General features: G+C 38.2%; 1 protein-coding gene across 1 annotated transcript in view; it reads right to left on the reverse strand.

Annotated features, from left to right (window-relative positions):
* Positions 1-16,609, reverse strand: part of LOC112693431 (ATP-binding cassette sub-family A member 1) — a 33,586-nt gene extending 16,977 nt beyond the window's left edge. The window contains exon 1 of the mRNA XM_025568496.1: positions 16,308-16,609. The gene's annotated coding sequence lies outside the window, so the exon portion shown is untranslated. The remainder of the gene's footprint in view (positions 1-16,307) is intronic.
* Between the last annotated feature and the right edge of the window lie 3,866 nt (positions 16,610-20,475).

Genomic DNA, 20,475 nt, shown 5'->3' on the forward strand with positions numbered 1-20,475 from the left:
TTACGTTATTTTACGTTACGCTGCAATACATTGTGGTAATCAACGTTTTAATCTCGCCCGCAACAATATCCGACCGACCGGCCGATTGTCGATCAAGGTCGTGCCGTGCACCCCGTTCGGCTCTCTCCTGCTCTGCCCTCGGACAAACGTGCACACCCGCGAAACTCCAAAACAACGCGAGCGACACGTATTTGGCGTAATCGTATCGAAACGATGCGCGCAACGAAAACTTTACCGAGCGCCGCCACCACGTTTTCTCTCCGTTTCACTTTCTACCGGCCGGCAACACACCGCGAACGTTATCGTAACCGGCTTGTGTGCGACGAGACCGTTTTTCAGGTTCGGGTACTCGGCCTACTCGTTCGATCAAGGTCGTCGTGGAAACGTGCCGCGCGAGCAGGAAGATTTTAAAAAAAAAAAAAAAAACCGACGCCCACGTACGGCACCGGCGGCGCACGACGAAATGGAATCTTACTTCCTCGGTACATAATACACCGATAACAATAATTACACGTTCACGTGTGCATTGCACCGGTGTAGTTGTTGAATATTACATAAGAACACGTATTACATTTGAGAGTCGGCCACGCGCTCGGGCAGCGTTACGTCGGCCGGCTGTTACGCGGCGTCGCGATCGCCCGCGGACACACCGCGGACACGTTGAACACCTCACCCGCGGACCGGTTTCGACGACCATCCCAGTGGTGGATTACGATGCGACGGGCGTGCACGGATCCACGCACCGGGTTCGTGTGTACATTGTTAAACGCGTTGGATACCGGAAAACGAGAAACCGTCCGGCGGACGGACGCGTAATGTTTGTTTAATCTCCCGGGTACAACTTCGCTGCAACGACTCCCGTCCGGCGGACACGTAAACCCAAACGTTATTGTTGGTTTTTTTTTTTTTTTTGTAATTCTAATCGTTTTTTCGTTCGCTCGCAAACCGTTAGCTCTCCCGCGTTCTCGTTGCACAGCCCAATGATGATCGTGATAACGATCATCATCACAACGAGAGTACGACTATGTGATCGCGGTGCGCGCGAAACACGCGTGACGCACCGTAAACGGTTGCACAGAGCACATCTAGGCTGGGCATTGACGAGTTAAAACGTTTAAGGTGCTTCTAACCGTGTTCTGTAACGAGTTGATTTTTTTTTGATTTTCCTTCGAGCAACTTTTTGTTCCCCACGAGTCCGTTTACATAAAATCCATGGATTTCAAACAGCGTTTTGAGCGAGAAAAATAATAATGATCGGAAATATCGTGCATTTGTTATGCAGGTGTTTTAAACAACGTGTTGTTATAAATTAATAATTAAATACCGTCGAACTGTTTAGCACGATTCTTGGATTTCGACAAATATCAGATTAATGTACATGAATACAAGTATCTAATGGCTTATACAACTTACATAATATACTATTGCTTATAATTACAATAATTTATAATCGACGACTTTATCATGTTCATTCGTAGAAATTATATTTACACGTATTTACTGCGGTGGCGGTGCAAATAATTCAAGCGAGTCTGCTGTCAAAAGTTAGATTTTATAATATTATTTTCGTATTGCTTCCTGTATGTTGAAAGTATTACGAGTAACGAGTACTTCTAATATTATTACGTATTCACAGCCTGAATTTGATTACAACGTATGTATAACCTGAATTTTATTATTGCAGTTTAACGAGTATTAGCGAAGCAAAATTAAAAAAAAAAAATTGTATAAATGTAGATGAAGATTTGTAAGTAAAATAATAGATTAATATAATTCGATCATTTTTTTGGTTTCGTAATTGATTTACGCATGTAAGTACCCACAGCAGTTAATAAAATAACGTATATTTGTTTTAAAAATTATGACCTACCTATATTGGTTAGGCAAAAAGTGTCATTATTGATTGTACGGGGAAAAAAATTAACTTATCTTTAACAAAGTCGAGTTACTTTTCTTTCTAATTAACTTGTAACTTTTACAAGTTAACTAATAATAAAAGTAACTCGTAACTTTAAACTTACAATCGGCTTGCGGCTTCCGTTGTCCACCGCCAAAGGTCCCACGAATATTCGATAAACAGCGCCGAAAATAACGATACGCCTTACGCGACGACGACAAACGACGGGGCAACACTCGATGATGTAATACACGCGCAAAGGTTACTACTGCTCGTTATTCGTTCGCGACGAATTCCTTTTTAACGGATCCGGATTCGATGATCTGACGGAAAACATACGACACGGACGAGATTAGTTTTCACGGACAAACGAGCGCGAAAACCTCTTCCGCTCCTTATCCCGTCGGCACTGCGAATCCGCTAAAGTGGTCTCGTTTTTAATCCAACACGAGTGTCGTTTTTTGCCGACTTCGTGCGCGCACGCTCACACACACGCACGCACGCGTCATTTTTTTCAATTCGTTCCGTTCTCGAGTGTCACGCTCTCAAAACTCGCCCGTATTCTCGCGGTGATACTTTATCATATCACGTTTTTCAAACAGCAGCTATTTACAGTAGGCACTCGTGTATTAAAAACGTACAGGCGGTACATCGGTCGTTTTACCTATGAAATCCGTTTTTCGTTTCTCGGAAACGATTGGATTATATGTGCTCGTCGTATAGCGATATCGGATTCACGCGCGTTTTATCGGACGGTTAATTTTGTTTTCGTCAATATTTGTTAACCGGGCAATTGAAATGCGGTTCAACTGCCGGGCGCGCATGTATTACGGCTGTTGCCGTACGGTCGAGAGAACGGGTTTTCGGCCTTAACTCAATGGAGTCATTGGAACCGAATGCAAGCCTAACCCACAGGTACAGGTGTTGTGTAAGCTGGTGCTAATGTAATAGTAATGTCTTCCTCTTGCGGTCGTCACTCGAATGCACCGGAATACAACGCGGAACGCAGTCGACACGACGGCGGTTTCGAACGGTACGATGTTGAAACAATATTTACTTTTATTAACACGTCGGTGCTCGTGTTATAACGAGTACGCGTATGGAAAAGTCCGAAGAACCGATTGGCGTACGTCGAATTACGAACAACACTTTTTGTCTTGTTTTAGCCCGTTCGTGTAGTAACACAAACGGGTTAAACGAGCAAAAAGTTTTATTTGTCACGGTCAATGGGTCCAGCGATACGTATACGACATAAAACGTAAGCACCGTTCAATTCGTTCTGGCTACCGGTCGACCTTGGGTCGGAAAAATTAAACTTGCGTTATGTACTTCGACGTGCGATACATTCTCGTTCAGCGAGTGGAAAGTTTCAACCCGAAGCCGTCCGTCGAAAACTTTTAATAAAACCGCCGACACCGTCTGAACAGGTGGACACTGAAACGCACGTCGAAACCCGCAATCGTGACGCTAGTTCTGTCTCGACGTTTCTTCGCCGCGTTCCAGATGACAACGTAAACTATGCACTACGCGAACGGACTCACGAGCGACCTCTGAAATGGCACTCGATAATGTTATTATTGGTTGAATCAATTTACTTCGCGATTTTCGTACAGATCATTTACGCCAGTGGTTTTCAACCGGTGTGCCGTGATAAATCTACAAATTGTTTTATAAATATTTGCCAGTATTGTTATCGATGTTCGATGAAAACTGATAGGACTTATCGTAGATACGTATAATATTATTTATTGTAAGTATGCCCGTTGCAGCCGTATTGTTATAAAGGTTAAAAATCACTGGTTTACGGTATCGTCATTAAGTAAACATCAGTACAATCGTTAGTAAAATCATCGTGCGCGTGTGATCTATAATATTTAATTATAAACACTAGGCATAAATAGGTTTACTGTGATTTTTTCCGTTCATTTTTTTTTTTTTTTTTTGCTCCCCCTTTTCAGCATTATTCGTTCGACACTCACTTCAACCGTATTCATTATGAAATACATGTATTATGTACTATAATAAATTATATGTATATATGTAATATGTGTAGTGCCGCAGCACCGCGAAGACAATCGCCGATTACCGAATCGTTCAGCAGCTTAAGTAACGGACAAAAATATTATGCTTTGTGCGGTTCAAACGACCGTTTTTTACGCGTTCGATACGTCATAACCGACGAGGACGTCGTGAAAGAGTACGTACGACGGTTGTATTATTACGTATTACGTGCACAAGTGAGCAGTGTACATGGTAATCAGAGTAATAGTAGTATTCATAGGCGTGTTGTGGTAGTAAAAAGGTAGTAAAAAGCAAAACTATATAATATAATCGCACACTCACACGCGCGTTATGCCTATACGACCGAACCAGTTTCGAGGCGGAAATGCAACTTTCGCTGTCGCAAGAGACCGTATACCGTTACGGACACGCGTGCAAGAGTGATGGAGAAAACCACGAAAGAAGCCCATCGCCCGAGTTAGCTGAATATGAACAATGAGAAATGAAATAAAAATAAAGTTGTCGAATTTCATCGCAACCTTTGAGCGCAGGGTCCGACTGGTGGGGCTATTTATTATTTATCGTGTTCATATGCATATATATATAAGTGACTAAAGTTTATGACGATCCGATCTCGGTTTGAAATTTACTTTAGGCCAGAATGGATATTTTATGTATTATCCGATTATCGGTATCGTCGTGATTTGACATTTTTATTCGTTCGACACGCAGCAACCCTGTAGGTACACGTACAAGGCAAACCTTATGTCCACCTCGTACGTCCATTCGGACGTTGGACCATAACGGCGATGAGCTGACCGAGTCAACCGAAATTTAAATATTCCAAGGTAAGGTCGAACCTAACAGTTTCGGTTGTAAAACACTATTATTTACAGTTCAAAATGAATATTATAATCGACTATAAATTGTTTGATATCGTACATATTATATATTTACATTATTACACACAGTGGTATATCCTTGATGTCCAAAGCAATAAATTAAATGCTATATCACTACTACGTTATTATCTCTTGTACAAATAAAAATGTATGACAAGCCTTATCCACTCGTACAGAACGTATATATGTATGTTATGTAATTCCGTCTGGGATGAAAACATAAAAACTCGATATATAACGGGTGATTTTTTCCCAACGCTTCGATTTCGTAGAAAACGTATTCACAACGGTCCGTGATCGGAAAGCTTAGGAGAAAAAACAAACATCTACGTGGCGATCAAAGTTACCTTAGTAACGAGAACGCAATGTAAATCGTGACCTGTAGAACGGCATAAGTAATTGATTCGGCTCAAACGAAACCGTATTATAGGTAACAACAACGAAATAATACCTCTATTTTAATAATAAACACTGCACCACGAATGCGAATACTATTCTACATACGGTAGCTGTTATTTATTATTGCAATTATAACCGAAAATATGATAATATCGTCCGTGAATGCGATGTGCATAGTGCTGAAAAAATGAAACATATATGTATATATATATATATATATATGTGAATTAGACACTCCGTACACGGTGTAATGATTAACGCGGTCGTCAACAATATTAGATAGAATTATAACTTTCAAAATGCTAAAATAATGTTGTACCGTATTTCGATATTCAGGGCAATCGGTATTCAGACGTTGTTATATTGATCGTATTTATCTTTGATAACGTGTAACACTGTTTGTCATTACTTTCAATGTTACACGTTTCCACGGACCTGCTGATGTTATACCGCTACACGTTGTTCTAGAATAAAATATTATCACGTTTACTATAATATGTATCGGCGACGTTATACACTATCATTATTATTATTATTATAATTATTATATTATGTGCATAATACCATAACACGTGTGATGAGACGGTAACCCGGCAAACCACATCGTTATTGCGTTACCGACATATCTCAATATTCGCTGCGTATGTGCGCATATACCTATATAATTGATTACAATAAACAGTACCTCTACTGGGAGGCCTCTAAAATTTATTTGTATTTATCTATTAATTTTCATCGATTATTCTTATTGTTCTGCACTGTAACGGATTGAATAAAAATAAATTTTAAAAACAAAAATAAAAAATAACAATTATAATATTTTCTTATCGGAAATCATAGTATATTCCAGATTCGATAATCGTGACACGATTTGGTTTACATAACAATGTATAATTAACGGTAACATTGTGATGTTGAGAAATTGTTTTTATTTTCTACTTGCGACAGCTATGAGCAGTATGTGTATTTTTTCAGCGCTCGGGCAATTATGATACGTACCTCTACATTATTATCTGTATAACGCAATATGCACGTTAGTATTTTATTATAAAATGTTATTTTTTTTATAGACGGTTTTATCGTATAATCGCTTTCGATACTAGTCGAAGCGTCTCGTATGATACAGACCACTTGGTGATACTTTACATTGTTTAACGATTTACATACTGTACACCTATGAACGTATAATTAAACGGCAACGCTCCGTCGTTTACTTGGATTTTTTTCCAACTCTGCGAACATAATATTGTTAAATCACCTTTATTGATCACGTTAAATAGATTACATTTAACGTAATATTTTATAAAGGTACTACACATGCGCGTATACTTTACACTGGAAAAAAATATTCTAATAAAATAGAATATCGTAACACCGTTCATAACAATATGAGGTCATGTATACATAATATTTTGTAACATTACAAAGAAATGTTACAAAAATCAGCGATTGAAGTGACTTTGTTTGTTCATTATACTGGGCGTAGAAATTATTAATTACAATACTGCGATAACAATAAAAGCATCGGTATAATATTAGTATAAAAAAAAAAAAAAACATAAAAAAGTTATTTGAGACGTTTAAAAGTGGCACTATTTATACTCCAGTAAAACGTGTACGCTCGTAACAAACCACAATCTTGTACTCGACTACACATAAATATATGATATTTGAACGATTCGAATAGGCGTCGTGTGTTTTTGGTTACATCAACGCAACCGAAATCTGTAGATAAATATCGGAAATTTGACTTATAACGCGTTCCGCACACGTATACCGTACGGATCGCAACGATTTACCCGCGTACGACTCGCGACGGTTAAGAACGATGCGAACGGTACACGATTGTTCGCGTTTCGTCTACTGGTTTCCGCTTGTTCGTATACAACGTGCGCGTAAATAATAGATCACCATCGTAGGCCGTCCGTCGCCGTAAAACATGGACATAACACGTAACTGGGCCATGTCCACCCGGTCCGGAGTTCTCTGCACGATAACACATTCGTTGCGTTTAACGTGTTTCCGTGACACGCGAGACAACGGTAAAATTATTATTATTTCGAACGGCGAACCCAAGGTCACCAACAGAATCCCACCGAAACGCATCGAAAACGCGCTTGTGCCACATTTGCGAACGCGACGAATGCGAAATATTATCATGATCGAAGTCTAGTGGAGATTTGAACGCCCCGCGCGTTAAACGTCGGTCATCGCAAACGTTTGACGGGCTAACGTAATTTATAGCGATCCGTCGTAGCATACTCACACACACACACACACACAAGCGACAAATTAAGACGACCCCGTCCGGTGCGAAGCCAAGATAAAGGACAATAATTATTGTGACCTATTATAATTGCGTTAGATGCACGTACGCACAAGTTACGATTCAGTACCGATCACATCGCGCATTTGGATTGTCAACGTGTTACCATTAATTCACTTATAATCGTGTACAACAACGGCTACAGTAATAAAGTCAACATAATATATGTATACACTTGGAACTATTAACAGAAATGAGTTTAACGAATGATGCGCCACGAACTAATCAATTTAACCAAACATGAATACACTCTAATCTAATCTTAATCACAATCTAAATTAATCATATAAGAGTATTATGTAATTCAATATTAAGTAGACTAATGAGAATAAGATAAACGTTTTTCAATTTTTTAACATTCAACATCAATAACGTATTCGATTTGAAGGTTAACATATTTTTGGTCGACATTGAAGTCTGAAAGACTTTTTTTATCAACACATCGTATATACATATACCTACTGCATATAGTTGTTTTCAAATTTAAGTTAAAATATTCATATATTATGGTAAATTTTGTTAAAGAAATATTTTGTCATACATTTACCTACTTATCTAGTAGATAGTAATGATTTAAAATATCATCAAATAAATAAATATTGTTTTACGTTTAATTATTAATTATTATTATTAGGTATTTGTGCAGTAAAATATTTTACAAAATTTAAACCCAAATAGATATAAAATAAATTGTGTATTAGTTTTAATTTTTTTTCATTTAATAGACTTAAATATTCAGAAAAATACTCAAAATGTGCTGATGCATCTGCTCTACCAATTTAAAAATGAATATGTTATAAAAAAAAAAATAAGAGAGCGCATTTTTTCATTTTTTATTTTATGGAATTTTTGAAGTATATTCAATCGAATTAGTTATTCATTATGAAAAAAATGTCAAATTATTTTCAAATTAAAAAAAATTAATGAGTCTTTTTTTTATAGCCATTAAAAATATAATTATGAGTTTCCCACGATGCTGAGTATCATCAATCAAAATATGTAAGTATATGCACTATTACGTGACTGCAATTATTAAATCAAATAATACAGTAATAATTACAGATGACAAGTTTTGGCCCCCTCTACGAATGACCTCTCATTCTAAGACGAATTAATAACTTAAACCTACAACTAATATAATTGTAGTATTCCAATAACGGGAACATCTTCATTTTAAACCATATTGATTTGATTGACCCATACACAATTTCATATTTATCGATTGAATGCTTAGATATAGGATAAACATTTTAATATTATACATTACTATTTTTTTTACTAGATATTTTAAGTTAATTCGATTTTAAATTGTACGATGGAACTATTTACATACATTATTAAATAAACCCTCCTTGTTTCATTAAACTCTTGTTAAGATGACGAATTGTATACGAAAACGATGCCTAAGGATTTCAAAGTCCATAGAAATGTTAGGTTCAACATGAAGGTCACGTATCGAAATAAATCAATAGAGTACAATATTTTAAAAACGATTTGTACTTACAGTAAAAGGCTCGAAACAAATACGATTAAATCTTATTTATTTCATATCCACACAACATTGTTTCGCCTTGCGAAATTATCAATATAAAAAGCTGCGAAACATAATCATAAATATTATAAATATAATCTAAATTTTAGATCCAGTGAATTGATCAAATTAATTTTCTAAATTCACAGAGGAAAATCGATATTAAATCAAACCCTTTCATCATTATCTTCATATATAATAAAACATTTTATGACACGTTTAAACTGTAAAAAATACTTGATTAATTTTTATAAAACTTATGAATTCATAGGTAATAATTATTTTTAATTACTATAAATCATTGAAGAAAAAAATATAATTTGACTGGACTTATCAAAAGAATATTTTCAACAACAAATTGTTATTATTTCAATCGAATTGATAACAATTTTTGTTTAATCATTTATTTGTTCTTTATCCTTACTGCGTTTAAACAAATATATGGACATTTACTCGATTTATTTTTTTCCTTATATCCTTATATTTCAAGTGCAGGTTCATATTTCAAATACGAATACGAAAATAATAAAATAATAATCACGTGTAAGTTTAACTAGTGATTGTGCGATGTACAATACACGTTATCGATCACAGCCAAAATATATTTGTTTGCGCGGAGAGTATAATTTTTCGACGATATTTTAAAATCCAGACGACCACGCAGAATAAAGTGTACAACTGCGGGAATACAGAAGTATAGATAATTAATTATTATTATTGTTATGATTTCGTCAAACCGCGGTCAAAAAGAACGAATTCCGATAAAACGATCGGTCGCAGAAACGGTTTTCGGGTAACACGTACGTGAAACGAATTTCATCATCGATTTTAATCGGAGATACGTTTTAACGTGACTATACGATATCAGGATAGTTATATTGTTCGACGAAGTTGAAAGTGGACGGGAGAAATAACCCCCCCCCCCCCCCGAAAAATCGCACTGTTTGCGAAATCCTGTGCGAACAGCAGTGGCGCCGTTGCCGTACGACGCGTGCACGCTTGGAAGACAGTGTCGCTGCGCGGTTAGGAAAACGCGAAGGACATAAAAGTTCGGTAGAGGTGGACGGGTGGGCGAAAACCGTTTGGAAGTATGTGCGCGAGAATCGAGGACAAGCTAGCTGCGGGCGCGATACCGTCTGACTGACGTGTCTCTGCGCCGGTCTACTTGGTATTGTAGTCAAAGGCTAATGTCAGGGCCGTCCGGCTCCGCCGACTCGTACGCGTACCATGAATCCTATTGCTCAACGCGTGCACGTGCGCCATATATATGTTGCCGTCCGGGGTACAGACGATTTCCCCCCAATGTCAATCGAAATAAATTATTTATCGGTACGTTACGATATCGCACTGCATTTACAACAATACGTTTACGTGACGGCGAGCTTGATCTCGTTATTATTCAATTCCTTCGTAACGGAATGAAAACCGCGAGAACGTTTAAGATTAAACGCGTGGCTAACGGTGTAATGGATAAAAAAAAATTACAGGTACGTTTCGTTTGCGTTCTGATCGTGTTTAACGCACGTAAAAAATAATCGTTTATCGCATTTCATCAACCGGATGCAATATCATTATTATTATTATTATAATATTTATTTTGTGCATCACACGCCGCGATGTAATGTTGAAACACATATTTGCTGATAATAGTACAATAACGTGTTACAGTTCAAAGTCATGTTCCGTGTAACCGATTATCGAACGTCCCGCGGGTATATTATTACACGTTATGCGCGTCAACGCGTGACATTTGATGAGATTGTAGTGACTTCGAGTCGAACGCATCACGACGAGAAAACCAACTGGATTTTGGATAAATCATGAGCGTCCATTCGATAATGTACAGAAGAAAACAAACGGTAGCTAACGAATGTTCGTAATTAACATTCATATGGAGTATCGGAGAAAAAAAACGCGTACATCGTACGTTGAACTGTGCACGAGGGAAAAAAATATTGACAATAATAACTTCGTACGATTTAAAGTTTCAATTCGCTGTCAACGCAGCTAAATAATCAATTCGGGTAAGCTTCGTACGTTCTTTTTTTGTTGGACGCTGATAATGTTTAGCGGAGTAAACTTTCATACGAACGGTACGTATAGCCGTATATACGCGCGGTTTCTCACTGTAATAAAACGCTGCCGTATCAAAAAGTTCCAGTGACGATGTTTTAAACAATATTTTCGCTGTGTCCATCAAAGTTTTACCTACCTATACACGGTCGAGAGACACTGTCGTTAAGATAAGCAGCCGGGAAATAAACGTGTAAAACGTGTGCGTTTTCGAGTTCACCTATACACCGATTTGCCATACCTCGGACGATTTACCATGCTCCAGTTCTGTTTTGTTTATATTTTAATGTTATAATGTCATACGTGTATTAAAGAAAGAAAAACGGTCCCCGCAAACAACCCAGTGACCCTATTCGCCGAGTCACGGGGACATAATCAGTTTACCAGACACGTACGGCATAATGATATCCATCGAATCGTTCGTAACAAATTCCTGCTACTAACATTGTCGAGCACCGCATAAATCTTTTATTTTATTTTTCATACACAAGCAGTGTTATATGAAAATGTTCGCCGGAAAGAAAATTCGTGTACTTATACCGTATTATTTTGCTACGATTCAACGTCAAAGACTGAACGAATGTAATTACAAAAAAATTATACGAACAAATATTGTAATTAAAATTTAAAACAATTATATGTGTACTGTCACCCGAAATAGAAGGAAAAAAGATTAGTTTCACAATGTGTTTAATTACTCAATAATTATAAGGCGAATGCGTAGGTATGCTTACCAATTAATGATTTCTGCTTATTGTAAACTGTTTTACGTTATAATAAATATATTTAACGTTTTAGAACAATTTAATTTTTAACAATAGTTCTACACTTATAAAAATATTATTTTGGATTAGGAGGTGTATTTTTTAAAATTCCTAATTTTTTTCTCTCCATTTCTGAAGAATTTACTTTCAAACACCATATTAACTTTAGTTATATACAAATAAAATAATTAATTAAATGCCTTATACAATTAACTTTTATTATTATTTATTTTTATGATATAAAAAACAGTTTATACTCAATTCATGGTGTTTGGTCGTCGTGCGAGAGATAATTATTACAATTAGGATTTAGGCATGTGATAGAATATAATTGTCTGTCAATCATTTTTAATCGTCATAGAATTTATTTTAGAATTAAATTACATCTTCAGTATTAAAATATTATCAAATTAAATAATTTAACACATCTATCATAATAAAGGACATGATTTTAATTTAGAAAATGCGCGTTAACTTTCCATTACATCTCGAACTAAATAATAACATTGTTTAACAGTCGAGTGACACAAATATAACATTTGTCTTTAATACAAAAATGAGATGTTTGATATAACATGCACTCATAATGGATGATAGTAAAATGTTTGATCAATTATTTGTACAAATTATTATAAACCTACACCACTAGTAACTTAATTATTTTTACCTATACATAATATACGTTTAATAACTCTACAACATGCATGTAGAGTAGATACAATATTTGATGGAGTTTTTTTTTCTCAACAATAAAAAATAGTAAAAAAAATAAAAATAACGAACCATAACGTTAATCACGTTAATAGACCATTTATTTAGCAATTTTCTAAAATTCTTTAAAAACGCATTGTGCTCTTCGAACAATAAATATACGTATATATTATATTATGCGTGTATGTGTGTGTGCATACGTCACAATGACTAGTCAATAGATTTTAAAAAAAACCAAGGTTTCGAAATTTTCAACCCTAAATAAAACTATTAGCGGTTATTTGTATTTTATTTATGTTCTACCATGATTGTCTATACGTAGCTCCGATGTGTTCAAGAAGTTTAAAAAATACTAAAATATTATTAGTAATCAATTGATTTTCTCTCGTCCGGTAAGAAATCCGATGGTTATATTATATTCTGAAGTTATATTTTGTCACGTATAAGTATGTATAAATGTAATATATGGTGAATGATCATTACATAAAACTCTATACTTCAAAACGTATCGTGCATCCTATTCTGCTATTGGTTTGTCAAAGTTTCGTCTGCGTACTAAAGGACCATATATACGCGCCGCGATACAACGAATTATATTTTTCAGAAAACTTACATGTACAAGACACACACTAACGTCAAGTTAGAAACACTAACAAGTCACATACATCAAGTGCGTGCGCAATTATGCTGTTGAAACAGATAAACACCCCAATTTATTTAATAATCTTCGGAGTGATAAAAACGACTTAACGGTTCATTGGTCGCAGTAATTTTCTCGTGCTTGACGATTACAAGTTGATGTAACAACAGACGATGATTTAACTAGTATAATTAAATATGCGATTGTCAACGAAATTTTGGCAAGCGAAACCGCTCATTTATTATTATTATTGTAATACGGGCGGGGCTCACTATTTAATATATAATATGTAATAAGTATATCACTGTGCACACGGTTACTCTGAGCGACGCGAGTGCAAAGTACAGTAACACTATATTATTTTATTATATTTTACCGGACGAGAAATGTTTTACGCGAGATCAGCTTGTAACCGTGTATATTATTCCACGTTTCGTATTTTAAAACTATCTACCGCGCTAATACATAGACATGTGGTTAAAAAAATATATATATATATGTAACACTAAAAAAAAAGATAAGGAAGTATTCAAGTGTCTACGAATATATACACTGGCGTTTCGATAAAGTAAAAAAATGGTACGAAATCCGTACCACGAAACACACAACACGTGGCTTCGCGATACTCAACGTTCCAAGTGCACATATTGATTGCGTTAAAATTATTTTATAATATGTTTCGTCCACATAAGGATAATGCGTGAAAATATTTTGGAAAATCTCGAAAAAAAAAAACAATTGATAATAACAGTCTTAACGGTAGAAAGACACCACTGCGAAGGAGAGATACCGTTTAGTATACGTTTATCGCATGGCAACACCTATTATAACGTGGAGGTAATCGTGGTCGATCAACGATCAATCTTATCGAATTATTTTATAGCGATGACAACGAAATCCTATATCGAAGGAATCTCCCGTAACTTACGGATAATCGTTTTCGCGCAGCATCGACGGGGGTAATTATTTTTTACAACCGAGTACGGAATCGCGAATTATTCATACCCTACGAACGACCGGATTTTTACGACACCGTTGTGCAGGCGCAAATGCGATGGTAATAATTTGCATTTCAAAACCGATTCTACCGTCGGGCGCGAATGAAAAAAAAAAAAACCTCACCCGTACGGATTTTATCGGGAACCGATTTCCCGGCACTTTCAGATGGCACGTACACGACACGGTACACGCGCAGACAACGTTATTTTTGAACGTTTCGCAAACGGGTGTCAACGTCCGCCGGGGATTCACGGCCGATGAGAAACTGACCGATTTCACCGGATTCGTGCAAAGGGATCGAAGGGCGATCGGGATAAAATAACAAAAACCTGTAGAGCACTCGAAAAAATTAAGTGTTTTAAAACAATTTAAGTGTTTTCGGACAATGTTTTCGTGACGATTATTAAACGTATCCTCTCCACAGGTGTATAATAATACGTGCACAGGTGACCACGTGTCACTGCGTATGTAGTACACCGATCGAAGACGACATGTGCGCACATTTGCTACTACGACGACGGTTTAATTGCAGAAAGTGAGGTGGAACGATTGCATGTTCGGGCCGCGCTATAATCGTTTCGGATTTTGGCGAAATCGATGAATTAATGACGCGCACATTAGGCGACCCGGGGTGCACGAGTGTATAATCGTTTCGTGTGCAGGCCTTCATCGTTTCGAACGTACGTCGAAGAGCGATCTCAGTGAAAGCGTATCGTGTCAAAGTCAAACCGAGTATAGTGTCACACAATGGACGCGCGAAAAAAAAAAACAAAAAAAATTAATTATATACGTGTAATAAACAATAAATTAATATATGTTATATTCCGCTACGTGGAACGCGTGGTCGTGCTTGTTGATGGAGTACACGATTACTTACTGACGAGCTCGTGCGTTTTTACCGAATAAACGTAGTACTACCGGTCATTTCGTTCCCATGCCGAAAAACGTCCGGCAAACACGACCCCGAGTATCTTTTGGTATTTCTTCTGATAATTGTCATTTTAATGTTTTCTCGCGCAAATGCCACGTCGAAATTTTATTTCGTCGATCCGATACACGGTCGAAACCAGTACCGTGGCGGACAATATGAGAGTCCGGAATAACACACCGATTGTGCACGTGCCGGAATAAAATAATCAAAACTTTAGTCACAGAGGAAAACAATGAACGCTCTGGGCTACGCATATCACAATCGTGATCAATACATATTTCTTAAAAAAAATCGATTTCAGCAACAAGCAAATTAGCTCTTGTGTTTTTCTCTCTCTTTTTTTTTTTTTTTTTTTTTTTATCGATTACAACGTTTTAATAAGTACGTATAATTATCACGCGCGCCACAATCAATTATTTATCAAGTGTTATTAAAATAATACCGTCCATTAAATCATATCAGAATATTATGCTTTTCCACTACAGTATCATCGCCCAGCGATTTCGAATAATTGAACGGTGTTAAATTTTCACCGTACACAAACGGGCTTACGGAGATCACGTATTGAAACGGTACCAAGGGGACAAGGGGGAAAATTAGCAGACAATACGGCGCACAACAATAGAGCTAAACCGTGAACCGGTTGCCGAATACGAATTTTATGATACCGAACGTCTTTATAACGCGCGCACGAAATATCCTAGAAATGAATCCGAAACGAAAAACGTGTAACGACAGATCTTGTACGGTAAAACACATAGTTTTCGTTTGCACGCTGGACCCGTTGACCGTGATCGCAACGCTGTTATTATACCGGAGTGATTAATTTAATGTTATACGTTCGCCCATTGTACACGGTAAACGATATGTGTACGGTTGGAATTATAGAAACGAATAATATACCTTAACACGACCATCATATATATAAATGTATAAACTAACCACTAGCTGCGACGAGGACAAATCTCGCGCGGCCGAGAAAAAATAAGTATAAACGCGAGACCGACGGAAACGGAAGACGTTCGGGTAAAACATTACGCCGTGTAACCCGTGCGCACGTCCACGGGTGTTGTTTAATGACGTTCGGACCGATGCAGCCGAATAACAACATTCGGTCGGTGTAAAATATTTACCTACGGGACCCACGTGAGGTCGATCCAGTCCGGTGTGCCGGGTGCGATGCCTGAGTATTCCTGCAGTGCGGTGCGCGTGCGATGCTCGTGCGGTGCGACGGGAAGGGGGAAAAAAAATGTACAAAATAATAATAACAATCACCGAGAGGACCGCAGCGGAAAATCGGACTCCGACGGACGGATGGCGGAGAAAAACTGATGGTACGCGAACTCGGCGTCAACGAACATGTACGCGGTAATACATGTTATTACATCGACACGGCACAAAAAAAAAAAAAAAAAAAACGAAAAAAAAACAAAAAAAAAAAAACCCCGAATAGGTTTAATTTTTTGTTTTTCGACGATAAATAAATAAACAACAATAAAAACTACGAGTTAATAACGTAAAAATAATTGAATCGGTGTAGTAACAGCGAACGCGGTCGTTGCTGTCGAACAATAAATAAAACGTGTGTGGAAACGCGAGCGGGAACGTGCGCGAGTGTAGAGAGCGCGAACCTTCCGCGGAACGACGACTGCTTGTTGCCGACTGCTGCGTTCGAGACCGTCGACGGAGGTGGCGGCGGCGGCGGCGGCGGCGGTAACGTGTTGTGACGATGACGTGCCCGCGCAACGGAACTCATGCCGTCTCCAAATGAGATCTGACGGACTCGCGTGTCGGGGCAACCGGTGCGCGCTCGCACATGCGCAAAACGGACACGCGAACGGGACGGCACCGGGACGGTTGTTGTTGTTGTTCGTCGACTCGGCGGTGCCCGACGTTCGGAAAGAGTGCGCGACGGAGTCGGAGTCGACGGTAACCGCGGTCGCGGTACACTCGTGTGCACCCGGGGCGGCCATCCCTCCCCGGGAGTGGGGTCGGGGTGTCTCTCGGCTTCCGTAGCCGTACTGGGATTCACGTACGGGATCAACGCGCCCGTCGGCTGTCGTCGTCGGGTCGTCTCGTCTCGGCGGAACGCGCGTATGATTTTTTCGACCGTTTCCCGTCCCCGAACACGTGCAGCAACTGTCCCGACGCGTTCGGTCACGCAATACGCCCCCCTCTCTCCACCCCCCCCCACCTCCTCCTCCTAGGGACCACTCTTGTGGTTGTTCTTCAACGCGATACACGTGGTGCAATGTACGTTCAACAGATTTTGCCTTTTTCCACGATCCCTTCTCCGGAAACGGTCGTGTTAAAAAAAGATAAATAACCGACAGCAATCAGTCTAAGCTAAGAAGTGTGCGTTTTCAATTTTACGATTGCAATTCTTACCGATTCGACCGATCGGTTGATGAGGGAAGGGGGGGAGATACCTTCAACACAATCGCTTTTTTTATTCGGTTTTTTCTTCCCGTCCGTCACGAAGAATCGACAATGGGAGTCCCCATCCTCCAAACGGTCCTCCAGAATTGTTACAGTTTTTTTTATTCTCACTTAGTCAAGCCGTTTGGCCGCGGACGCTAAAGACGGATGATACGACCGTGATGCGCGATATTTTCGCGATAACAGGAACGCGTTTTCGACGTGACGAGAGATACGGGTGGATAGCGTACACCCAGTGCCTAGGATCGCAATGATTGTTCAATTTCAGTGGCCGAACGATAATCCGGGCCGTGAACACTGACGTCGTGTTACAGATAAATTACGTGTACTCCGCACGAAATATGCATAGTGCGATGTGTTAAACATACATTCGTTTTACACGCAAATCGTATGTTTATGTTATATTTCATTTACGTGCGCGTGGTTGGTGAACGTATACGTAAGGTCAGTAAACGTACCGTTTTGAAAGTTTTTCGCATTTTCGTCCCGTTGTCCCCAGGAAATTTTCGGAACACTAAAATGCTCCGATTTCAGAAAATAGTAAAAATAACGATAACCGATCCGTTTAATCCCCGTCGACGAGTTATTGTTTCTACTAGTGGCGTATCCAGAATTTTTTTTTTCGGGAGGGGTTATAAAAAATGTAACATTCAATTTTTTTTGAATTTTGTGTGTTTTTATTATAATCAATAGACAATATACATACATTAAACGTTTTCGAGGGGAGTTATAATCCCCTAACCCCACCCCTGGATACGCCACCGGTTTCTATGAGTATTATATTTAACTATTAAGTGTGCGTGTAACGTGTATACACTGTATCAGGACTGGTTCACACGAAAGGCGTTAAACGTGCGTTAGTGCATTGTTACCGCTGTTCACGTGTTTACCGAGTTTATACCGTAGTCAGTGGAATATTGTGTACCGTCGAAAACAGACATTGCGGATACGATTTGTTCGTGTATCGAAGAAGACAGCGTCGTTTCAAATTGCCGATAAAAATATTTTATTTAAATGCTGTATTTGATTGTAAAATGAATTTAAAAACCATGAATTTTTTTTTTCTTTCTTCCGTGTCACTTGGACCACAAAAAACGAGAAAACTTTCTCCCAAGCCCTTCTTTTGATTTTTTTCATTTCCATAAATAAATCATTATCAAATTCTTGACCATCCACTTTACGAAAAAACAACTGAAAACATTGAACTAGAAGAACCTATCGCTTCAAAACGTCCGTTGCAACTGAACACATCAACGCGAATCCGTGAAACGTTATGACACGTGCGTGGACAAGGTACTTGCGTTATCGCTGCGTCGGACGCGCGTCGCCCTTCAACGCACGTTATCATGTGTACAGTTAATACCGATTGTATGATTAAACGCGCGTTCATCGCCTTACTAACCCTTACTGCGTGGATGACGTCGAACGGAATCAGGGCTATGCGGTGTGTCGGAACATAACCACACTGATAAAAAAATTAAAAAAAAAAATCTATCGCGGCGAACGATGTATCGATACGGACGTATTAATCTAATGTGTTTTAAATACCGCAAGATCACCGCTGACAAAAAATTATTTTTCGTAGTTCATCGCCACAGTCATCACGGACCGTTTCTTTTTCTTTACGTAGACGCTTTTTCTTATTTATAAAAAATAGTTGCTTTCGATGAAACGTAATTTTTTTGTCTCTTAAAACCATAACAGTACGTTATTGAAAATTGCCGAATAAAAAAATGTTTTCAATCGAAATGATCCATTTTTCCCGGTTTCGACAAGAAAAATATACGGTCACCTTACGTACCATACGCCGCAGTACCTGTACGTAACGATCATTTGCGTGCTCGCACAGTTATTATAATATCGTCACCGAGTCGCACGTATGTGCTAATTGATTTTTCCGACATGTCAAAAGAGTTCGTACGATTACGATTACGTTTTCGGATTACTACGTAATAATAATGCAACCAGCACACCATCAATACTATTACGTTGCGTCGTATTACGTATGTTTACCATACAATAATAGATGATACTTTCTTGTCAACACACATATTTTTGTCACAATTCCGTTGCGTTCCGCGTGCATATATTTATAATAGCGCTGTACGTACGACATAATGGCCATTACTCGTCACTATGTTTATTTTTATTTTTATTATTATTACCACCGTGGGCATCTCCGCTAATTATTCGAAATTCTAATGCGTTCAATTTCCTGTTCGTACATACGTGTCGTGGATAATGCGATAACTCTTATGGTACACAAATTGTTCAGCGCGTTCAACACGTACAATATGTGTATCGACTGTTGCGCCACACCGACTCCTCGCTGTAATCCTCGAAATAATCGCACGATAAACGAACACCGTGTGTTCATTATAATACACGGAGCACACGATGATGCGTGGATTATTACCTTCACTAGATTTGTAATGTTAATGCTGTTTTCTCCGTGAAATCAGCTATAAACACCATATTGTGTGCGAGTGCGAGTGTTGAATACTTTTACAAATAACTTTTGACACGAGAAAATGTGTACCGATTCGAATCAGTCCGTACAATGTTAAACAATAATAAAAAACCATTGGTTGTTACTATTATTGTTCGTCATACCGTAATACAAAAATAGCCTTCGTATAAATGTAACGCGTTTTTTTGATAATTGATAGTGGAATAGTAATGGACATTTTTTCCATATCGTCACTCGTCCGGCGTGAAGCGCGCAGTGGTCAAATCTGGTTTTCAAAAATACAATTAAATTACACGCGGAGGAAATAAAATATAGAGTGTATAGAATAAGGTAACGAATGAGGAACGGACGGCCGCGTTAAAACTATTGTACACAACTCTCGCTACGTATAC

This window comes from Sipha flava, unplaced genomic scaffold (genome assembly GCF_003268045.1).
Source record: "Sipha flava isolate LNK unplaced genomic scaffold, YSA_version1 86_pilon_pilon, whole genome shotgun sequence".
Classification (NCBI taxonomy): domain Eukaryota; kingdom Metazoa; phylum Arthropoda; class Insecta; order Hemiptera; family Aphididae; genus Sipha; species Sipha flava.